The sequence below is a fragment of the Apodemus sylvaticus genome, chromosome 23, assembly GCF_947179515.1.
Source record: "Apodemus sylvaticus chromosome 23, mApoSyl1.1, whole genome shotgun sequence".
Lineage (NCBI taxonomy): Eukaryota > Metazoa > Chordata > Mammalia > Rodentia > Muridae > Apodemus > Apodemus sylvaticus.
Genome location: NC_067494.1, coordinates 56,444,121 through 56,463,447, shown reverse-complemented (window position 1 = coordinate 56,463,447; position 19,327 = coordinate 56,444,121). Strand labels below are relative to the sequence as shown.

The window sequence follows — 19,327 nt, the reverse complement described above, 5'->3', positions numbered from 1 at the left end:
AGTCAATAATCCTAGCTACCTATGACGCCCACAAACCATAGCAATGATGATCATAGCATGATAACCCTAAACATGCAGTAGTGACAATCATACCTCGGTGGTAAGCAACAGCTCTCTAGTTGCACTTCAGACCCTCTTAAAAGGGAAACCATGACTGCTGCTGGAAATCCTGCTACTTACTCAGTGCTGATGAAGTCATGTGTATTAGAAGAGAACATACAACCTCATCTTTACTAAACTAGCACAATCCTTAACAAGAATCCAAATACTTTTCCTTGCATGTACAGACAGGCATAGTCTTCATCTATCATCAAGACAACTTCTCCTTGCAACAGAGAACTCTATAACAAAACCCATAACTAATCAAAATGCAGAGTAGCAGAGGCTACCTCCCTAAAAAACACTCCTGCATGTAGGCTCAAGGAATAGTTTTGAAGAGGGGGTAGAAAGAGAGCCAGAAGACTGGGGAGTGTGTTGGGAGGTGTGTTTCTTAAACTATATCCACAAAGTCTCACCAGCATAGCCCCCAACAGGCGCTGAGCGTAAACAATGAACTCGCTGACGTGGTTGGGGAAAGAATGAAAACCCTCAAGCCTACAGGCAACGAGGGAATGCTGGGAACAGGAGAACAGTCTCCATCAAGGTTATTTAATACCAAATGGTCATCCTTGAAAACATATATACAAGTAACAATATATGGTTCATGTAGGTTAAATTAAGAAATACACACACACACACACACACACAAATAATTAATAGAAAAAGAGGCTATGAGTTGGAAAGCAATCAGGAAAGGGTATGTGAGAAGATTATAGGAGGAAAAAGAAAGGAGAAATGATGCACTTATATAATAATTCCAAAATTAAAACAGTAAAAAAGAAAAGAAAAACAAAAGAAAACCAGATAAAAACAAACAACAAAAACAAACCCAAACTAAAACCAAAGCAAACAGAAGAGGTTATCAGGAAAATAAGCTTCTTGTGCTACTCTAGCTACAATAACCATCATCAGGAATAGAAATAACTAACATTGGCATAAGTGTGGGAAAGGAGGGCCATATGCATCTGTGGGAATAAGAACCAGAGAACCAACTTTTGAAATCAGTATAGATGTTCTTTAAAAAAAAGGAATATATGAAAGTATGAAAACTGTGTGACCCAATTTCAGCACTTCTTGTGGAAAAGATGAAAAATATCTATCACAGATAAGGAACCAATGAAAACTAAAGCTGGGAATCAACAGAGTCTAACTTGGTGAGCCAATGACGTTTCTTTTTGTTTCCTTTTTAGTGATGTTTTCTCTGCATGGATGTCTATGTACCATTTGTGTTTCTGGAGCAGTACTGAGCAGAAGAGAGCCATGGAATCGCCGAAGTTGAGATTACAGATTTGGTGTTTATGTGGAGGTGCTAGGAATTCAAAGTGAGTCTTTTGGAAAGAGCAGACAGTGCTTTTAACCATGGAGTTATCTCTAAAGCCAAGTGAGACTGACTGGGGTGACTTACAAGAATGAGGAGTTCATGACAGAAGCACAAAAGACTTCATGACAGCTGTGAAGATGGTGGCTGATGAAACTGCAAACCTGGGGATCACTGCACACTTCTAGACATCTCACTTGAGGTGGGAAGTGTGTCCTTTAAGCCACTCACTAACTCCTCCAAGCAGCTTGTCTTGTCTTATCTAGTCCAAGCAGCTTCACAGGTGTCTGCTTCATGGCTGGTCTAAGCATCTTTTGTGCACCTTGTCTTGTCTGACAGCATCTGCAGTCCTTAGAGAGCATATATGCCTGCGGCAGAAGGGAACTATGAAACTTGCAAATTTCTGAGACTTCCTGAAGTTATTTAGTTGTCTATTTCTGATCTTTGGACCTTCTCTATAGGACTGAATGCTTCACCTTCCACTAAAGCATCCTGTTCCTTTACCTCTATTTTAATATCCTTTGTTTAAGGAACATCAACCAACATAAAAGACTTTAATATCTCTCTTTCATATTGGTTGATATGGTGTTTATACACAATATCCAATCCTGGGCATAAACTCCAAGAACTTTGCATCTTACTCATGAGCACTTGACTATCATGTTCATAGCTGCTGTATTCACAGTATCCAGGGTATGAAATCAACCTAGATATCCATCAACTGACATATGTATGACTGAATATGTGGGCTCTAGTTTCAAACTTTTTGTTTTGTGTGTTCAAGTAAGACTACATATAGAAACCAGGAAGCTAGAAATGGATCATTAGTGGAGAGATGTAAGAAGACAGGTTGGATAAATGATATGAAATTAGAGGGTGAGTATAATGGGGACAGAATAGTTCAAATAGGCAGTGGACTGACAGGGAAGATAAGGGACTGTGAAAGATCAATAAAAATGACATTTCCATGAAGAACATACATGGCAGCCTATCATTTGCAACCCAAGTAAAAAGTATAGTAGGAGAAGATAGCAGGATAGAGAATATTGGATAACATGCGATATAAAAGAATTGGGATATTGCTAAATGTTTAACTAGGGATGGATAGGAAGAAATGAGGAAGAGCAGGTGGGTTAACCAAAAAGGATGCATAAAGGTATGAAGAAGTCTTATGAAATTCCACTATCTTACAAGTTAAGAGTAAGTATAATTTTAAACCGTTTGAACAGACATATTTCACATGGGTAAATGTTACTACCAGACATTTAATCCCAGGGCTTTTACATGAAATTCTCTCTAGCACGTATTGGTATCTGCTTAGAAATTTCTAATCATGGCAGCTCGAGAGGCACTCCAAAGCAAACCGATCATTGCCAATGATCTTTCTTGGCCACTATAAACACATGGTGTTGCTGAAGACACCAAACACTTTGGTTGGAATATGTATATAGGAGAGCAATCTTGAACATACTAGGAAACTCTCCCTGCTGACTAACTTTTCTAGCACTGCAAGAGCTTATGCAGGCTGCTGGCAGAGAAAAAATGTCGATAGTCATACTTATGCTTTGCATCCTACAACACTGATCTACGAGTCAAGTTGTGTTTACTGGTGCAATACTGACTTGATTGTTAATGGGCACAATCAACCTGTTTCCTGATAGGATTTGAGATCTGCTCCATAAAGGTAAATTTATGTCTAGTACTGTAAACATGGTAAAAATCATGATGTGAGAATTGTACATTCAAGGGTAGAAACTATGGATGTTCTGTTATTGATCTTGTTATCTGCCATATAAATATTCATGTTTATGATTATCTATTTGTACTACTTTCAAGCTTGGTTAAAGAAGTCTCCTCTTGCAGCAGGAGGTAAGTAATACAATCTTCCTTAAAGTCTTCCATAAGTTTTTTATTTGTTTGTTTGCTTTTTGGTATTTTTTGAGACAGGGTTTTTCTGTGTAGCCTTGGCTGTCCTGGAACTTGCTCTGTAGACCATGCTGACTTCAAACTCAAAACTCAGATCCAATTGGCACTGTCTCCCAAGTGCTGGGATTAAAGTTTTGCGCCATCCTGTCTGGATATATTTATGTTATATTATGTATAGTGTTGATTTGTAAGCAGACTGGATAAATGCTCTGTCACATTATTTAGAAGGGTATTTTTTTTCTTCAGAATGAATTTTCTGAAGTGTTGTTAGAGTTGAGCTCTGAGTAAAAGATTTGTCACATTCTTTACACATGTTAGGTCTCTTTAATATGAACTTTGATGTCTTCTAAGATATGTATGCTAGATAAAGGTTATATAACAATCATTGCATTTATTATGTTTTTTCTCAAGTATGAATTTGCTGATGTGCTCGAGGAGTTGAGATCTTTGCAAAAGATCTGTCAAATTCCTTAACATCTGTAAGGTCTCTCTCCAGTATGAACTCTCTGATGTCTTCTAAGATGTGAGTCCTGGACAAAGGATTTGTCACAAACCTCACATTTGTAAGGCGTCTCACCAGTATGGATTCTGGAATGTGTTTTGAGATGTGATAATTCAAGAATTTTTTGCATTTGCATAATTTCTCTAGAGAATGGGTTTTCTGATGCCTTTTATATGACGCATAGTGGGTAAAGGATCTGCCACACTCATTGCATTTGTACGGCTTCTCTCCAGTATGGAGTCTGAAATGGCTTCTAAGGTGTGAAAGCTGATGTAAGACTTTGCCACATTGTTGACAAGTATAATATTCCTCAGCACTATGGATCTTCTGATGTCTCCTGAAGCTGGAGCAGTGAGCAAAGGCTTTGTCACACTCCGTACACTTGTAAGGCTTCTCCCCTGTGTGCATTTTCTGATGGCTTTTAAGTGCTGACACCTGGGGAAATGACTTGCCACATTCAGTGCATTTGTAAGGCTTCTCCCCAGTATGAAGTCTCTGATGTGTCTTAAGATTTGTGCACTGGGTAAAGGATTTGTCACATAGTCACATTTATAAGGCTTTTCACCAGTATGGATTCTGTAATGCCTTTTAAGATGTGATAATTCAATATAAGATTTAATACATTCTTTACATTTGTATAATTTCTCTAGAGAATGAATTTTCTGATGCCTTCTAAAGGATGAACAGGGGGTGAAAGATCCGTCACACTTGTTGCATTTGTAAGGTTTGTCTTGAGAATGACTTTTGTCATTATGTTTTTTCTGATGGAATTTAAGGGCTGATATCTGAGGAAATAAACTCCCACATTCTCAGGAGTTCCAAGGCTTGTCCCTAGAATGAAGACTTTGATGTGTTTTAAGACTTGAGCATTGGGTAAAGGATTTGTCCCAAATGTTGTACTTGTAGGGTTTCTCTCCAGTATGAGTTTGCTGAAGCAGAGAGAGGTTTAAGGAGGTAATGAAGCATTTCCCACAATGATGTGGTGTCTCTTCAATGTAGATTGTTTGTTGCTTGAGACTGTAGGTAGAAGCAAAATGGCCATCATATTCTCCCTGCCTGTGTTCTTGCTTTACAGTGTAGTGTCTCTGATCTTGACTAATGTTGAAGTACAAATGTAAAGATTTCTCACAGTCTTTAAATTTGCAAGATTCTTCTCCAGTGTGCATTATTTTATGTCTATCTGGATTTGAGTCAAGAGAAGCATCCTGTTCATTATAGAATCTGTAGATAGAGGTCTCTGTAATGTCACTTCTTTTATAAAGTACACAGTTGGAAGGCTCATGAAGCATTTTGCCAAGCTCATTACACTGACAAGCCTCCTTTCCAGTCTTCACATGTTGATAGACAGTATCACATATGCAGTAGATCTCTGCAAATGAGTACCATTCAGTGAGTAGGGCTTGTTCCAAGTGTTCCACTTAAACACTTGATAAATGACTGTCACTCTAAGTTCTGTATTAAGCAACTACTTAAAATAGAGCTGTCAGTAGTCCATGTTTTTCATTTACTATAATTGTATGGATTCTCAAAAGATAACAAAACAAAAAAAGTGACAGCCTTCAAGAAAAATTAAACAATTAGTAGAAGAATCAGTAATTGCTTTGCTATAGCAATTAAGAGTATTGTTCAGAAGATCTGCATTCTTTTAAGATTGAAGGCTTCTTTAAGAGAATTAAAGGGTTTATTTTTTTCACAGATACCACAAAAAAGTTATTTTCTATTGTCAAACCTTCCCAATTCACCTGTTGTTTTCAAGACAGCTTAACAGAGAGTTGCCAACTTATATTGTTGGTACATACAAAAATGAGCTAGGAATTCTACAAGCAAAATATTCTCACCTACAGAGACCAGGTTGCTGTAATTCTCCAACATCACATCAATGTACAGAGCCCTCTGAGCAGAGTCCAGGCACTCCCACTCCTCAAGGGAGAAATGCACAGCCACATCCTGGAATGTCAACAGACTCTGAAATGAAAGAGTACAGTTTGAACACGTGCTATCAATCACAGTGCTTTTCTGTAAGTAAGAAGACTTAAGGAAATTACAGATGTAGATGTGTGAAGACAATTACTCAAAGAGATGATTTCTCATGAATTTATACTCTATAATGAATGTTCCATCTCTGTGGAAACAGGATGCCACAATAGTCTCACAAGCATGTCCATAAAACAGGATACACATTTTTAAGGTCTGGACACACTTATTTGTTATGGATACTTGTTGCAGGAATTATTTTTTTTTCTTTTTTTTTTATTCGATATAATTTATTTACATATCAAATGATTTCCCCTTTTCTAGCCCCCCCCCACTCCCCGAAAGTCCCGTAAGCCCCCTTCTCTTCCCCTGTCCTCCCTCCCACCCCTTCCCAGTTCCCCGTTCTGGTTTTGCCAAATACTGTTTCACTGAGTCTTTCCGGAACCAGGGACCACTCCTGCTTTCTTCTTGTATCTCATTTGATGTGTGGATTATGTTTTGGGTATTCCAGTTTTCTAGGTTAATAACCACTTATTAGTGAGTGCATACCATGATTCACCTTTTGAGTCTGGGTTACCTCACTTAGTATGATGTTCTCTAGCTCCATCCATTTGCCTAAGAATTTCATGAATTCATTGTTTCTAATGGCTGAATAGTACTCCATTGTGTAGATATACCACATTTTTTGTATCCACTCTTCTGTTGAGGGATACCTGGGTTCTTTCCAGCATCTGGCAATTATAAATAGGGCTGCTATGAACATAGTAGAGCATGTATCCTTATTACATGGTGGGGAATCCTCTGGGTATATGCCCAGGAGTGGTATAGCAGGATCTTCTGGAAGTGAGGTGCCCAGTTTTCGGAGGAACCGCCAGACTGCTTTCCAGAGTGGTTGTACCAAATTTGTTGCAGGAATTATTAAAAAATACTATCAATATTCTGCACTACACTGGGCACCAGGAGGTCACATGGCACCAGAGGAGTGTTCTTAACTCAGCAGACTCTCTGGCCTGGTGGTTCCTGAAACATCTCCACCCAACTTGCTAAGTTCCTACTGGTGGGTCACTACAATGCCAGCCCCATGCTTCAAAACCCCCATGACCTTTGTGGTGCACATCAGGCAAACTGATGCTTTCTTTGCAGTATTCTCTGGGACCCAGTCGAATCACCGTGAGAAGAAAAACACCATACAAACTTAGTTCAGAAACAACGGTACTCACTCTGGGTGCAACAACAAGTATCGTAATCTTATAAGCCATATTAAATATAATTCTTCTGGTGGTGAATTCTAGCAGATCCGCCATGAAACCCGGAGACACTAGTAGTTATAGGTTACCCTTTTGCTATCCCCTATCAAAAGTTTCTACTCTCTACTGCTTCTTCTCTCCCTCTGTCCATCCTGGAAGTCCTGCCTACATGCCCAGTGATTGATCCCTTTATTCATTTGGGGAGGTTCACAAGAAGTCACCTGAGGGGGCTGGAGAGATGGCTTAGCAGTTAAGCTCACTGGCTGCTCTTCCAATGGTCCTAAGTTCAATTTCCAGCAACCACATGGTGGCTTACAACCATCTGCAATTGGATCTGATGCCTTCTTCTGTTGTGTCAAGGGCAGTGTGGACATATACATAAGATAAATAAATATTTTTAAAAAAGAAGTCACCTGAGTACATGACTTATTCCAGACAACCCCTCCAGGGAGAGTAGATTAATATTAAAATACAGGCAGCACCAGAGCCATCCAAAATACTTCCCCCTTTCTGTTCTAATAAAGAACAAGACTTTTCTCTCAAATATAAATTAACCACAACTATTACCATTTTGTAATTTATAAAGTACAAGATAGACACCCAGTCCAGAATTTTTGTCAATAAAATAAAACACTGTCATCTATCCTAATTTAAAAGACTTATAATTCTACACCTGACTGATGTCCTGGCTTTAGATAGTATGCCATCTGAAAAACCATTTTCTCAAACCAGTTCTCTCAATGTAAATAGCCTGAGTTGGCTATGAGACTATAAGTAGTCTTTCAACCCCATCAGAAATCTGAGAATGACCAACATTATCTGAAACTATAGGAAACCTAACTCAGTTTCCGGAACTGAGACAAATTGTAGAGACAGCTGTCTACTTATACAGCCCCAGTAAGTCAGGAAGTTGGAGCATCAGTCTTCAGTCTTCTGGCCCAGGATCATCTGATGGACCAACAAATACTACAAGAAGAGTTCAAAAATCCCTAAAATACTATCATGGAAATGTAAAGTAAAACTACTTTGAAATAGTGCCTCACCCTAGGCAGAATGGCTATCATCAATCAATTTGACAATAAATGTTAGAGAGAAAAAAAACGATTGATTCACTGTTGGTGTGTGAGTAAAGTGGTGCAAATTAATCATTCAAGTAGAAGTCAGTTTGAAGATTATTAACAATTAAAGATAGAACTGATATATGAATGCAATTTCACTCTTGGCCATATATCTCTAGAACTTCACACCCAACTATAAAGATACTCATACCTCATTTTTACTGATATTTACTGCTACAATATTTACCAGAGCAAAGAACTGTAATCAACATAATTGTCTATCAAGGAGAGAATAGATAATAAAATATGTATAAAGACTATTCAGCTGAAGAGAAAAATGGAAGAAAGACACACAGAAGAATGGATGGACTTACTTAAATAAGGTCATACACTGGCACAAAGAAGAAGCCACATCTTTCCTCATATGCAGAATCTATACAACAATATTTGTTTATGGAAACCATGCACATGTGAGTCCAACAGAAGATGGAGAAAAGTGAACAAGAAAGGCTAAATATCAGAGTTGAGACAGTACTGAATGCAGGCAATGAAGGCCAGTTATGAAAAGAGACACAAAGCTGACTGCTTCTCTAGTTATAATGCTGATACGTTTTGTTTTCTTTTGTTTGTTTTTGGTTTAGAATCAGTTCATCAAAATATATTTGATAGGGAAAACATAAAATCACATCTGAGGCTCCAGAGTTTCTGTTGCCAATGTCTATTGTAACTGCATAAAAGTGCATTACGTTGTACAGTCTTTGAGTCTGATTTCAGTATGTGAATTATTTTGTTCTTGGTTTGCAACATCTTTTAAGTAGCAAGGTTAAAAACTTATGAGAAGCTGAAAGTTAAAGCTCAGTAATGTCTGAAAATATAACATTTCCATCAAAAGAAGTAGACATGAACATTGGCCTGGGACATGTATTCTGGAGAATCATCCATTTCTTTCCATTTCTCTTCCTTGAGTTTCTCTTTCTGGAACAATGAGTAGCCAGTCTTTGTGGCCCTTTAATATAAGGGGTGAAAAAGAAAAAGAAAAAGCAATACTGAAATCTATTAAAAAACAGTGTCACACCCATAAACAGATCCAAGCACCAGAATACTACCAGGTGTCCTGTCAATAATCCCAAAGCCAGGACAGCATGGAACTACATTCAATGCTTAGAGAGAACGACCATCAACCATATTGTTGTGCCCAGAAAAAGTTTCTTACATTGCTGCAGACAGACGTGCATTGGAAGATAGTCACAAACAGCACTGTTTATTACACTAAAGCAGTACAGCATGTAATGAATTAGAGACAAAATGCACGCAGGAGATTCAGAGGAATTATCTATGAGAACATGGAAATAATACATTTTATGTGGAAAATAGATAAATATGGGAGAACTAGGAAGTCATCATCCATAAGCAAGACAGTAAAAATGCTAATTCTCCCATAATCCAACGTAAATAACAAAAAGATTAGGGATAAAACCCCCATAAAGAAAAAATGTAGCCACTGTGGGTATCATGGAGATCTTCAATTAAATAAACAAATCCTCAAGCTAAAGAACTCTAGCGTGTGACCCAGCTCATCCACTCCTTTGCATCTGCTCAAAGGAATCAGTGTCCTATTCCGCAGATAACAGACGGACCCGTGATCATTGCTGCTATGTTCACAATTGCTCCAAAACGGGAACAACCTCAACATCCTGCAACTGACAGATGGAGAGTGAAAATGTCGTGCATATCCACTCTCAAATATTATTGAGCTGTAAAATGGAAACCACAAGTTTTGAAGAGAAATGAATTAACCTAAATAAGATCACACTGGGTGCAGTGACCCAGGCCCAGAACGACAGGCACTGCATGTTCTCTCTCACAGGAAGTTCCTCCCTCCAAACCTTCAGGTGTGAGTTCACAACCTGGAGTAACTGTAATAACCAGAAAAGTAAAAATGGACTATGGTTGGATGTAGATGAGTAAAAGATAGTGAAATAAGAGGGGACAAGTCATCTAAAGGGGGGAAATGGAAGAACAGTGGAATAGATTTAATTATGGAGAAGGGACAGATATAAACCTAGAAGAAAGACAATAAAATAACAGTAAAGATGCCTAAAAAGTCATAAGGAATCATACTATTATCCACCCAGCAAATAATGACTATAATACATATAAATCTGAGGATACATATACATTTAGAGTGTAAATGAAGAGTTCCTTATACCCAAAGGATTCCCCGGCATGCAATAAAGACACATGCTCCATTATATTCATAGCAGCCTTATTTATAATAGCCAGAAGCTGGAAAGAACCCAGATGCCCCTCAAAGGAGGAATGGATACAGAAAATGTGGTATATTTACACAATGGAACACTACTCAGCAATTAGAAACAATGAATTCACAAAATTTTTAGGCAAATGGTTTGATCTGGAAAGTACCATCCTAAGTGAGGTAACCCAGTCACAAAAGAATACACATGGAATGCAATCTCTGATAAGTGGATATTAATTAGCCCAGAAGCCCTGAATACCCAAGGCACAAATCGCATAACAAATGACTCCCATGAAGAAGTATGGAGAGGGTCCTGATCCTGGAAAGGATTGATCTAGCATTTGAAGGGAATATAAGGACAGAGAAAAAGGAGGGAGGTGATTGGAGAAGGGATGGAGAGAAGAAGGTTTATGGGACATATGGGGAGGGGGGATCCGGGAAAGGGGAAATCATTTGGAATGTAAACAAAGAATATAGAAAATAAAAATATTTAAAAAAAAGAGTTCCTGTCTGGTGCTCACTTAGGCAGCACGTAAACTAAAAGTGGAACGACACAGAGAAGATCGGCATGGCCCCTGTGGAAGGATGACACACAAGTTCGTGAAGTGTTCCATATTTTTAGGCATCAATGGGAGGAGAGGTCCTTGGTCCTAAGAAGACTCAATAGATGCCCCAATGTAGGGGAATAAAGTGTGGGGAGGTGGGCTGGGTGGAGGAACACCCTCATAGAAGTAGGGGGATGGAGAATTGGATAGGGGCTGTCCAGGGTGGTGAGCCTGGGAAAGGAGATAATATTTGAAATGTAAATACAGAATATATCCAATAAAAAAAAAAAAGAAAAGTTCCTATCTGGCTTGATAATGTCCCCTAAAAGAGCCATAGATTTTCTAACAAAGCCACCCACACAAGGCATGAGTCACCTGCTTTGCAGTTATGGGTCACAGCAGTCAAGAGACTCCCCACAATGAAAGGGTATTGCTGTTGCCCATGGTTGCCTTCCAGTTGTACTCAGAGAGTCCTTATCGTTTAAGAAGCCATGCATCTCAGACACAGAACACAGAGGACTTGAGACTCATCGCTGATGGGGACTAGCTTGCATGGAACCGGAAGGCAACATGGCAAGCTTACAAAGGAGGGAGCCAACCAGCAGTCCTACTCATCTATGACACCTATGAACCACAGTAATGATCTGCCATGCACAATAACCCCAAGGGTGCAAAAATTGTACACATACCCTACTGGCAACAGCATTCTCATTGACTTAAGACCCTCTCAACAAGAGTGAAATCATGTCTCTTGGTGTTCTTTTTCAGCTCATGTGTAGGCAACCATGATTCATGCATGTAGCTTCTCGGACATTTCTAAGAGACAAACTCACAGCAAACCTTCTGTTCCTCTGGCTCTTACAATACCTATCCTATCCATGCGCCACTGCTTTCTCTAAACATACAGCTAGCTTCTCTAGAATCAGTTGTAGTGGCTATTCCTGGTTGTCAACTTGACTATATCTGGAATGAACTATAATGCAGAATTGGAAGGCTCACCTATAATTCTAATCTGTAGTCTCAGAGATTCAAGTTTCTGATCTGGATCTTGCATTGGAGATCTTGAAGCATAGTGGCTATGAATTCCAGAAGATTAAGACAAGGAGATCTCTGAGTTCAAGGTCATCTGGCATCTGGAATTAAAGACTTGGTGGCACACACCTTTAATATGGGTCATACCTTCTGCTGGAGACCTACATAAGGACATTGGAAGAAGGAAGACTCATTCTTTGCCTGCTTGCCTCGTGGGCCTGAGCAATCGCTAGATCCTTGGACTTTCATTCACAGCTTCTGCTGACCATTGTTGCGGAGTTGACTGTAAGTCATCAACAAATTCCCTTACTATATAGAGACTGCCCAAACATTCTGTGACTCTAGAGAACCCTGACTAATGCATCAGTCAAGTCACAGAACTCGAAGGAAAACTTACATTCACTACTTAACTAAATCAGCATATTCCTAACTACAACCTAAATATTTATTCTAATTCCCACAGAGAAATGTAGATAAACTTTCATCAAGGAAAGTTCTTTTTGGAACACATGAAGATTATCACAGAAAACCACCATGAGTCAAAATGCAGAGTCGTGATGCTCAGTCCCAACTGACACAAAAGCAACAGAACTCCTGCACTGAGACTCAGGCATCACTGAGAATGGGAGTTGCAGGTGGTATTGTAAGAGTCAGAGGAACAGGACATTTGCTGTGACACTGTGTCTTCTAGAAATGTCAGAGAGGTTACATACATGAAATCTTACAAACATGCCTGCCTAAAAAGGAGTTGAACAAGGACAACACTAAGAGACACGCTAATGTGAAAGGGAGAAAGCTCACTATAGTTCAATATAGTGAAACACTAAGGAATTCTGAGAGCTAGAAAAAATACTCTTTCCCAGAGAATAGTATCCTCTAGGGTTATCCAATGCCAATTATACATCCCTGAAAATATACAGACTGAGTAGGCTGTACTTTTATGTTTAGGAATACACACAAACATACAACAATTAAGGAGAAGTTATTAAGAAATATTAAATGGGGTCTGGAGAGTTGGCTCAGCAGGTGGTAGATAGTCTACTTTTCCAGAGGACCCAGGTTCATTTCCCAGTACCCACATGGCAGCTCCCATCTGCCTATAGCTCTATTCCATGGGATCCGACATCCTCACACAGACATTCATGCAGGGAAAGTACCAATGCACAAAAAGAATGATGATTATGGGTCTTTGTATCTTTGATAGCATGAAGTACAAACAGGGCGTAGACTAACGTAAGTGCATACATAATAAATGGTGTATTTAAAACAAACAAAAAGTAAGAAATATCAAATGCATGTATAAAGTCAAGACTTTGGACATCAGTATGTAAAAAAATAGAATAGCTATATAACATTTTCTATTATTGCCACTCACACAAATAAAACTTAATAGGGGGCTAGAAAGATGGCTCAAGGGTTACAAGTACCTGTTATACGTTTGGAGACCCAGTTTCCATTGCCAGATTCCAAACTGTGGCTTCCAGCTGTCCATCCATTCTAGGATGCACATGGTAGTCATTCATAAAATATTTAAATTTAAATTAAAAATTGAATAGTAAATAAAAATGAGAAGGAAAGAGGAAAAAGAAAATTTCCCTTAGTGAACTAATCAAGCAGATGAAAGGTGTCTCCAATAAACAGTTTGACTCACTGAAAGAACTGAAGAAAATACTAACTAGAACATGTAAAGAAGATTTACACAGATGGAAAGAGACATCATGTGAAATTTACACTATTTCTGAAACTGGCCTATATTGTTGATTCAAACTTCATGACCTTTAATTCTCCACAATATTTTCAGAGAAATAGTAAAGAGAAACTTAGAATTTGCACTGATGCACATACTCCCTGGGTACAGAACAACCCCAGGAAAACGTTGCAATGCTTGACCCACCCCATGTGACTCCAGATCAGTTCAGTGCAGTAGAGTAGCAGATCCAGGACCTGCCCAATAGCAATGACAATGTGAATACCACCCAAATACCACAAACACATGTTGCAGACTAGACAGCCTCTTCAATCAGTGGTCCTGGGAAAAGTATCTATCTGCATATAAAAACATGAACATGGAACCAAGTCTCTCTTCCCAAACCAGGAATCACAGACCTTCATGTATGGTCTGAGACAGTGACTCCTTCAGGGTAACACAAAGGAGCAACACTTGATATAAGAGCAGGAACTGACAAATATCACTATGTAAAATTAAAACCACCCAGGGAAATAGCAATAATTAAAAATATGAAGACAACCTATAATAAATGGATCAACAGATTCATTTATTAGCTCTTTATAGTACAGTGGAAAAAACCCAGAATCTATTAAAAAACCAAATGTAAAAATGAAGCTAATAATAATATAATCAATAAGTGAGCACATAGGTTGAACAAGCTGTGCAAAACAGAAGCTGCAAGAGTCCATGTGTGCACATCACAAAGCCTGACAATACAGGTCACAAGTAGTGCACACTTGACAGAGAGAGTTCAGTGCCCCCATCAGCCCACACTCAGCTTAACAGGAACAGATGCATTTTTTTCAGTAATTTTTTGAAATTTAAATGGGTATTATTTCCTGAGTGAAAGATGCAAACAGATTACTACATTAAAAACAAACAAACAAACAAACAAACAAACAAACAGAAGAGAACAAAAAACAAAACAACAAAGCAAAAAGTCTGTTGACATTAAAATATATATTTTCTCCCAAAAATTCATTTTGTATGTAAACATACAAAATACTGGGAAAGAAGGAGGTTTTTTGTTTTTTTTTTGTTTGTTTTTTTAGTTTTAAATACCATGACTATGAACAGGTATAAAGAGACTGCTGATCATAATTATATTAGTGACAGAAAATCAAAATAAAAGTATCAAAATACAAAATAAAGAGTATCTGCTAATGATAAAATGGTCCATTAGGCCTGTGATATTGGTCTAACCTTTAATCCCAACATTTGGGAAGGAGAGGCAGGCAGATTTTTGAGTTTGAGGGCAGCCTGGTCTACAGAGTGAGTTCCAGGACAGTCAAAGCTATACAGAGAAACCCTGTCTTACAAAACAAAATACCAAAAAAAAGAACAATAACAAAAAGTCAATTGGATAGAAAGTCTTTGATCAGTTCAGGTAGAAAGGTTCAAAACCCAGAATGCAGACATTCACAGCAGACAGAAACAGGAGTACACATAAATCATGAAAACAGGTGCATTGCCCGTTTTCAACACGAGAAGACAACCTAGAGGGTACTTTGTGTTCTCTTAGATGCCAACTAATTCCTCTCTTACAGGAAGTGATCCTGAAAGTACCAAGGGACAGCACAGAGCTGAAAAACACTACGAGGATCACACCTAGAGGTGATCTCACAGTACATTACAGTCACAGCAATGGAAACCACTTGGAATTGTCATGACAACAGACAATAGGGGATATCCCTAGGAAAACAAGATAGACAGAGTTTAACAGTCTGAAAGTATAGTTCTTGGTTCTTATCAAAACTGTCTTGGGAATGGATTATTTTCAGGAATGGATTAATTAACACTAAAAGGTAGAAAATGTGTTAGAATTCCAAAAGTTCCAAACTCTGAAAACAAAAAATATACATAGAGATATTTTCATTTTATAATACACAAAATCACTGAAATGCAAACCATTTAATCTTGGTCTGAACACCCGATCAGTGATGTGCATGGAATAAAGGCAGCGTCCCTCACACGCACAGTCAAGCAACATGTTATTGCCTCCTAGATCAGTTCCGCTGTAGAAGGTTTGCTCATCTCTGCAATAGGATAATTCTGAAGACGTTTTTCTCAGTGGACGTCTCCAGGGTTATTTCTAGTGAACCAGGATGTAGCAAAATGGATTTCATGTCCCACTTCCAGAGTCACCTGAACCCTGTACCATTCCTTCACCAGCCCTCCATCCTACCTGGATCCTTAGCTCCTGCCTCCTCGCTCTCCATCTTGCAGGGCTCTGTTCTGCTCCACAGGTGAGCTGGTCTAGGTGATCAGTGAGGCCTGCACATGAGAACGAGATTGTTCAGAAAGCACCTGGATTTCTAGCACAGTCCTGTGCTCAGTAGATAAGAGAGGAGTCTACAAGTGATTCCACAGTTGTCATGCAGTGTCAGAATCTGAAAATACTTAGAAAGCATTTTAAGTTAGCATAACTAGAGGCCCACTTTTAATCACTGCCTAGTCAAATCTCAAGGGCAGAAATAAATCTGAAAGAGTTGGATGAGAATATTATATATTAGTGAGGTTCTGAATTGATCATAGACTAAGGATGATGGAAGTCTTACACTCCCGAAGAGACTCACATGAAGAAGAGAGTAGAGAGGATTTCTCTACTCTGTGAGAAGTGAGACTAATTCACACAAAGCTCACACACTTACTGAATAATTTTCAAAAAAACTTTTAAGGAGTAAGGGAGGTTGGAAGCAAACTATTCTCACCCACACAAACCAGAGTGCTGAATTCTGCAGCAACACCCAGTCTTTGTGCAAAGCCTCCCAGCAGGGTGCTAACATTTCCACTGCTTCTGGGAGAATTCCACACTCACACCACTGGCTGTGAACTACCACAAAATACTAAAACAACAGTTTGAGGGGCTGGAGAGATGGCTCAGCAGTTAAGAGCATTGGCTGCTCTTCTGAAGGTCCTGAGATCAAATCCCAGCAACCACATGGTGGCTCACAACCATCTGTAATGGGATCTGATGCCTTCTTCTGGTCTGTCTGAAGATAGCGACAGTGTAGTTACATATAATAAATAAATCAATCTTTAAAAAAAACAGTTTGAATGGTTGTCTTGGTACATACCTTTAATCCTAGAACTTCTTTTGAGACAGAGGTCGGTGGAACTTTGTGTGTTCTGATTCAGCCTGGTCTACATGGTGAGTTCTGGGACAGAAAGAGTAACATTGTCAATTCAAATGACAAAGTAAACGTGGGAATCAAAAATAATAGCTTGGTCATGTGTTCATGGACAGAATGCTTTTGTTGAGTCAAGGAGACTACTGCAGATATTCCTGTGATGTAGACAAGTGTTCATAATTACTCAGATACTTTATTGTCCTATAGTCTAATGCATATACATACGTGTGTATGTGTGTGTGTGTGTGTGTGTATGTAATTTTTTTCTCCTCAAACAGGTTTTTCTCAGTGTACCTCTGGCTGTCCCCAAACTCGTGCTGTAGATCAGGCTGGCACCAAACTCAAAGATCCACCTGCCTGTGCCTACCTAGTGGTAGAATTAAAGAAATGTGCCACCATCTCCTGGGTTATAATGAATGCCCTTTCTAACTGTGAACGTAAACGGCACACTGCGCTTTTCCAGAGGCCATCGAGCAATAATAAAACAATACAAGAAGAAACATTTCATTTTTCTTCCTTTCTTTCATATTTTTTTCTTTTTGTGATAGGATCTCACCAAAGATTACAGTAGTGTGTAACTCGCTAAGATCCACCTATCTCTGCATTCCGAGTGCTGGAATTCAATGCCTGTGTAACCAGGCCTGGCTAAGACAGTTTTCAGATGTATTTACATCACGGTGCTCCTACATCGCAGGTGGAAAATTAATGCTGGATAAAAAGTTTACTTTTAAATGTTAATGTTTAAAGCCATACTTGTAGAACTCACAAAAAACAACATTTTCAGACTGGATTCACTCTGTGGGCATTCCCATATGCTAAGAGGCCAGTGGAAAGTCGCCCTGCCCTGGCCTGCTCTGAAACTCTGAGTCTTGGAAATCCCCTCCCCCCTGACTTTGTGTTAATGGGCAAACAATGTTTCAGTCTTAAAGGCTAAGCAATAATTCTGTCCTTGGTGTCCTTTTCCACTCGGTGACTGGACATGCTCCAAAGACTCTATAAAAGCCACACCCTCCACTCAGCCCTCTGCTGTCCTCCCTCTCAGTGTCATCTGCTATTCTGTCTCTTGTGTAATGTTTGCTGCCTGTTGTAATTTTATGTTATTCCTTGGCTCCCAACTGCCAAGATGTTATTGCTCCAAAAAGAACAAAAACAAAGAAACAAGACCTTCACTTCTTTCATGACTAATACCCAACAACTCTCCAAGGACGTCCAGTTTCTACAAATAAAAAGGAAATTAGCACGGATGAATGTAAAATTCCAGAACTTTGTCCATTTCAATAGTAAAGGAACCATGTTTGTAAATATCAGCAGTTAAACTCAAAAATTCTGCTCGAGTATTCTAATAAGAATATTATGGCAGCCTGCATCAAAGGCAGAGGCAGGTTAATTTCTGAGTTCGAGGCCAGCCTGGTCTACAAAGTAAGTTCCAGGAAAGCCAGGACACAGAGAAACCATGTTTTGGAAAGAAAAACAAAACAAAAGAAAAACAAAAACAAAAAACCCAATTTTATCTATCTATCTATCTATCTATCTATCTATCTATCTATCTATCTATCTACCTCTCCAGACGATCAATTACAAGCAAATCTGGATTTGTCCAATTCGTATGATATACAATTTACCGACAAGGGTAACACAACCTCAGCAGAATTTCAGAGCCAGCTTCCTTATGAAACTGATCGCACCCTGTTCGGTTCCCTTCTCAGCCCCCGCGGTTCCGCTGACCTGCGAGGTTCCCTGGTTCCCGGGCTGCGGTTCCCGCTGCGGCGCTGCTCACTGCTGCCTCTCCTGGAAAGTCCCGCCACACCCGCGGGCTTAGGGAAGAGTTTGGGTCCCGCGAGATCCCTCCATGTCCTCTGCATCCAGGTCTCCATCACGCAGTTCCCCACGGTGCAGTTTTGAACTGGACGTTTGGCACTTCTGACTGTGACTCCTTCGCCCCACTTCCCTAGCATCAGTCACTCTTCCAGCCCCCACACTTGTCACTTCTCTATCCCCTCCCACCCTAACCACCCACCCCACCAACCTAACTTCCAGCGTCCTCCTGCCCCTCTGTTTCCGGATGAAAGGCTCCGCCCCACCAAGACCTCCTCTTCCCCGCCCCCTTGAATTCATTCTAAGCCCGCCTTCCACTTGGCTCTTAACCCTCTGCACAGCCACATGCTTTCTGCCAGCCTAGACCAGAATTGGATTTAGCAGCCCTCCACACCCCCATATCTTACCCCATGATGAGTTCTGAACCCTTCAAATAAAAAATAGGCAGTCTAACACCCTGACTTTACTACCTGCCTATGGGCTATATCCTTAACACCAAATAATAATAGGCTAAATTCAGAAGCCAGAGTCCCATCCACAAAACACACAAACATTCAAAGCCAAAATCAAATACTACGTTGTGACTCAGGGAAAGACACTTCAGGAGATTGGATTTTGAAAAGAAATAGGTGTTTCAAGAAGTCTGTGGTTACCAGGTGGTGGTGGCTCAAGTCTTTAATTCCAGCACTTAGGA

At 39.5% G+C, this 19,327-nt stretch overlaps 1 protein-coding gene, 1 non-coding gene and 1 pseudogene across 5 annotated transcripts in view; 1 reads left to right on the top strand and 2 right to left on the bottom strand.

Moving 5' to 3' along the window:
* Positions 1-15,954, bottom strand: part of LOC127673900 (zinc finger protein 883-like) — a 32,620-nt gene extending 16,666 nt beyond the window's left edge. For 2 of the 4 annotated variants that reach the window (XM_052169664.1, XM_052169667.1), the window contains exon 1: positions 1,505-3,825. The gene's annotated coding sequence lies outside the window, so the exon portion shown is untranslated. Of the gene's footprint in view, positions 1-1,504; positions 3,826-5,683; positions 5,771-15,872 lie in introns of those variants that run through there. The other 2 variants (XM_052169666.1, XM_052169665.1) reach the window with 2 other exon arrangements.
* On the bottom strand, positions 3,738-19,045 carry LOC127673801 (zinc finger protein 54-like; annotated as a pseudogene).
* On the top strand, positions 10,895-11,001 carry LOC127674270 (U6 spliceosomal RNA). Its single transcript, XR_007975321.1, has one exon. It is a non-coding gene; the product is annotated as a U6 spliceosomal RNA (small nuclear RNA).
* Positions 19,046-19,327: the final 282 nt, after the last annotated feature.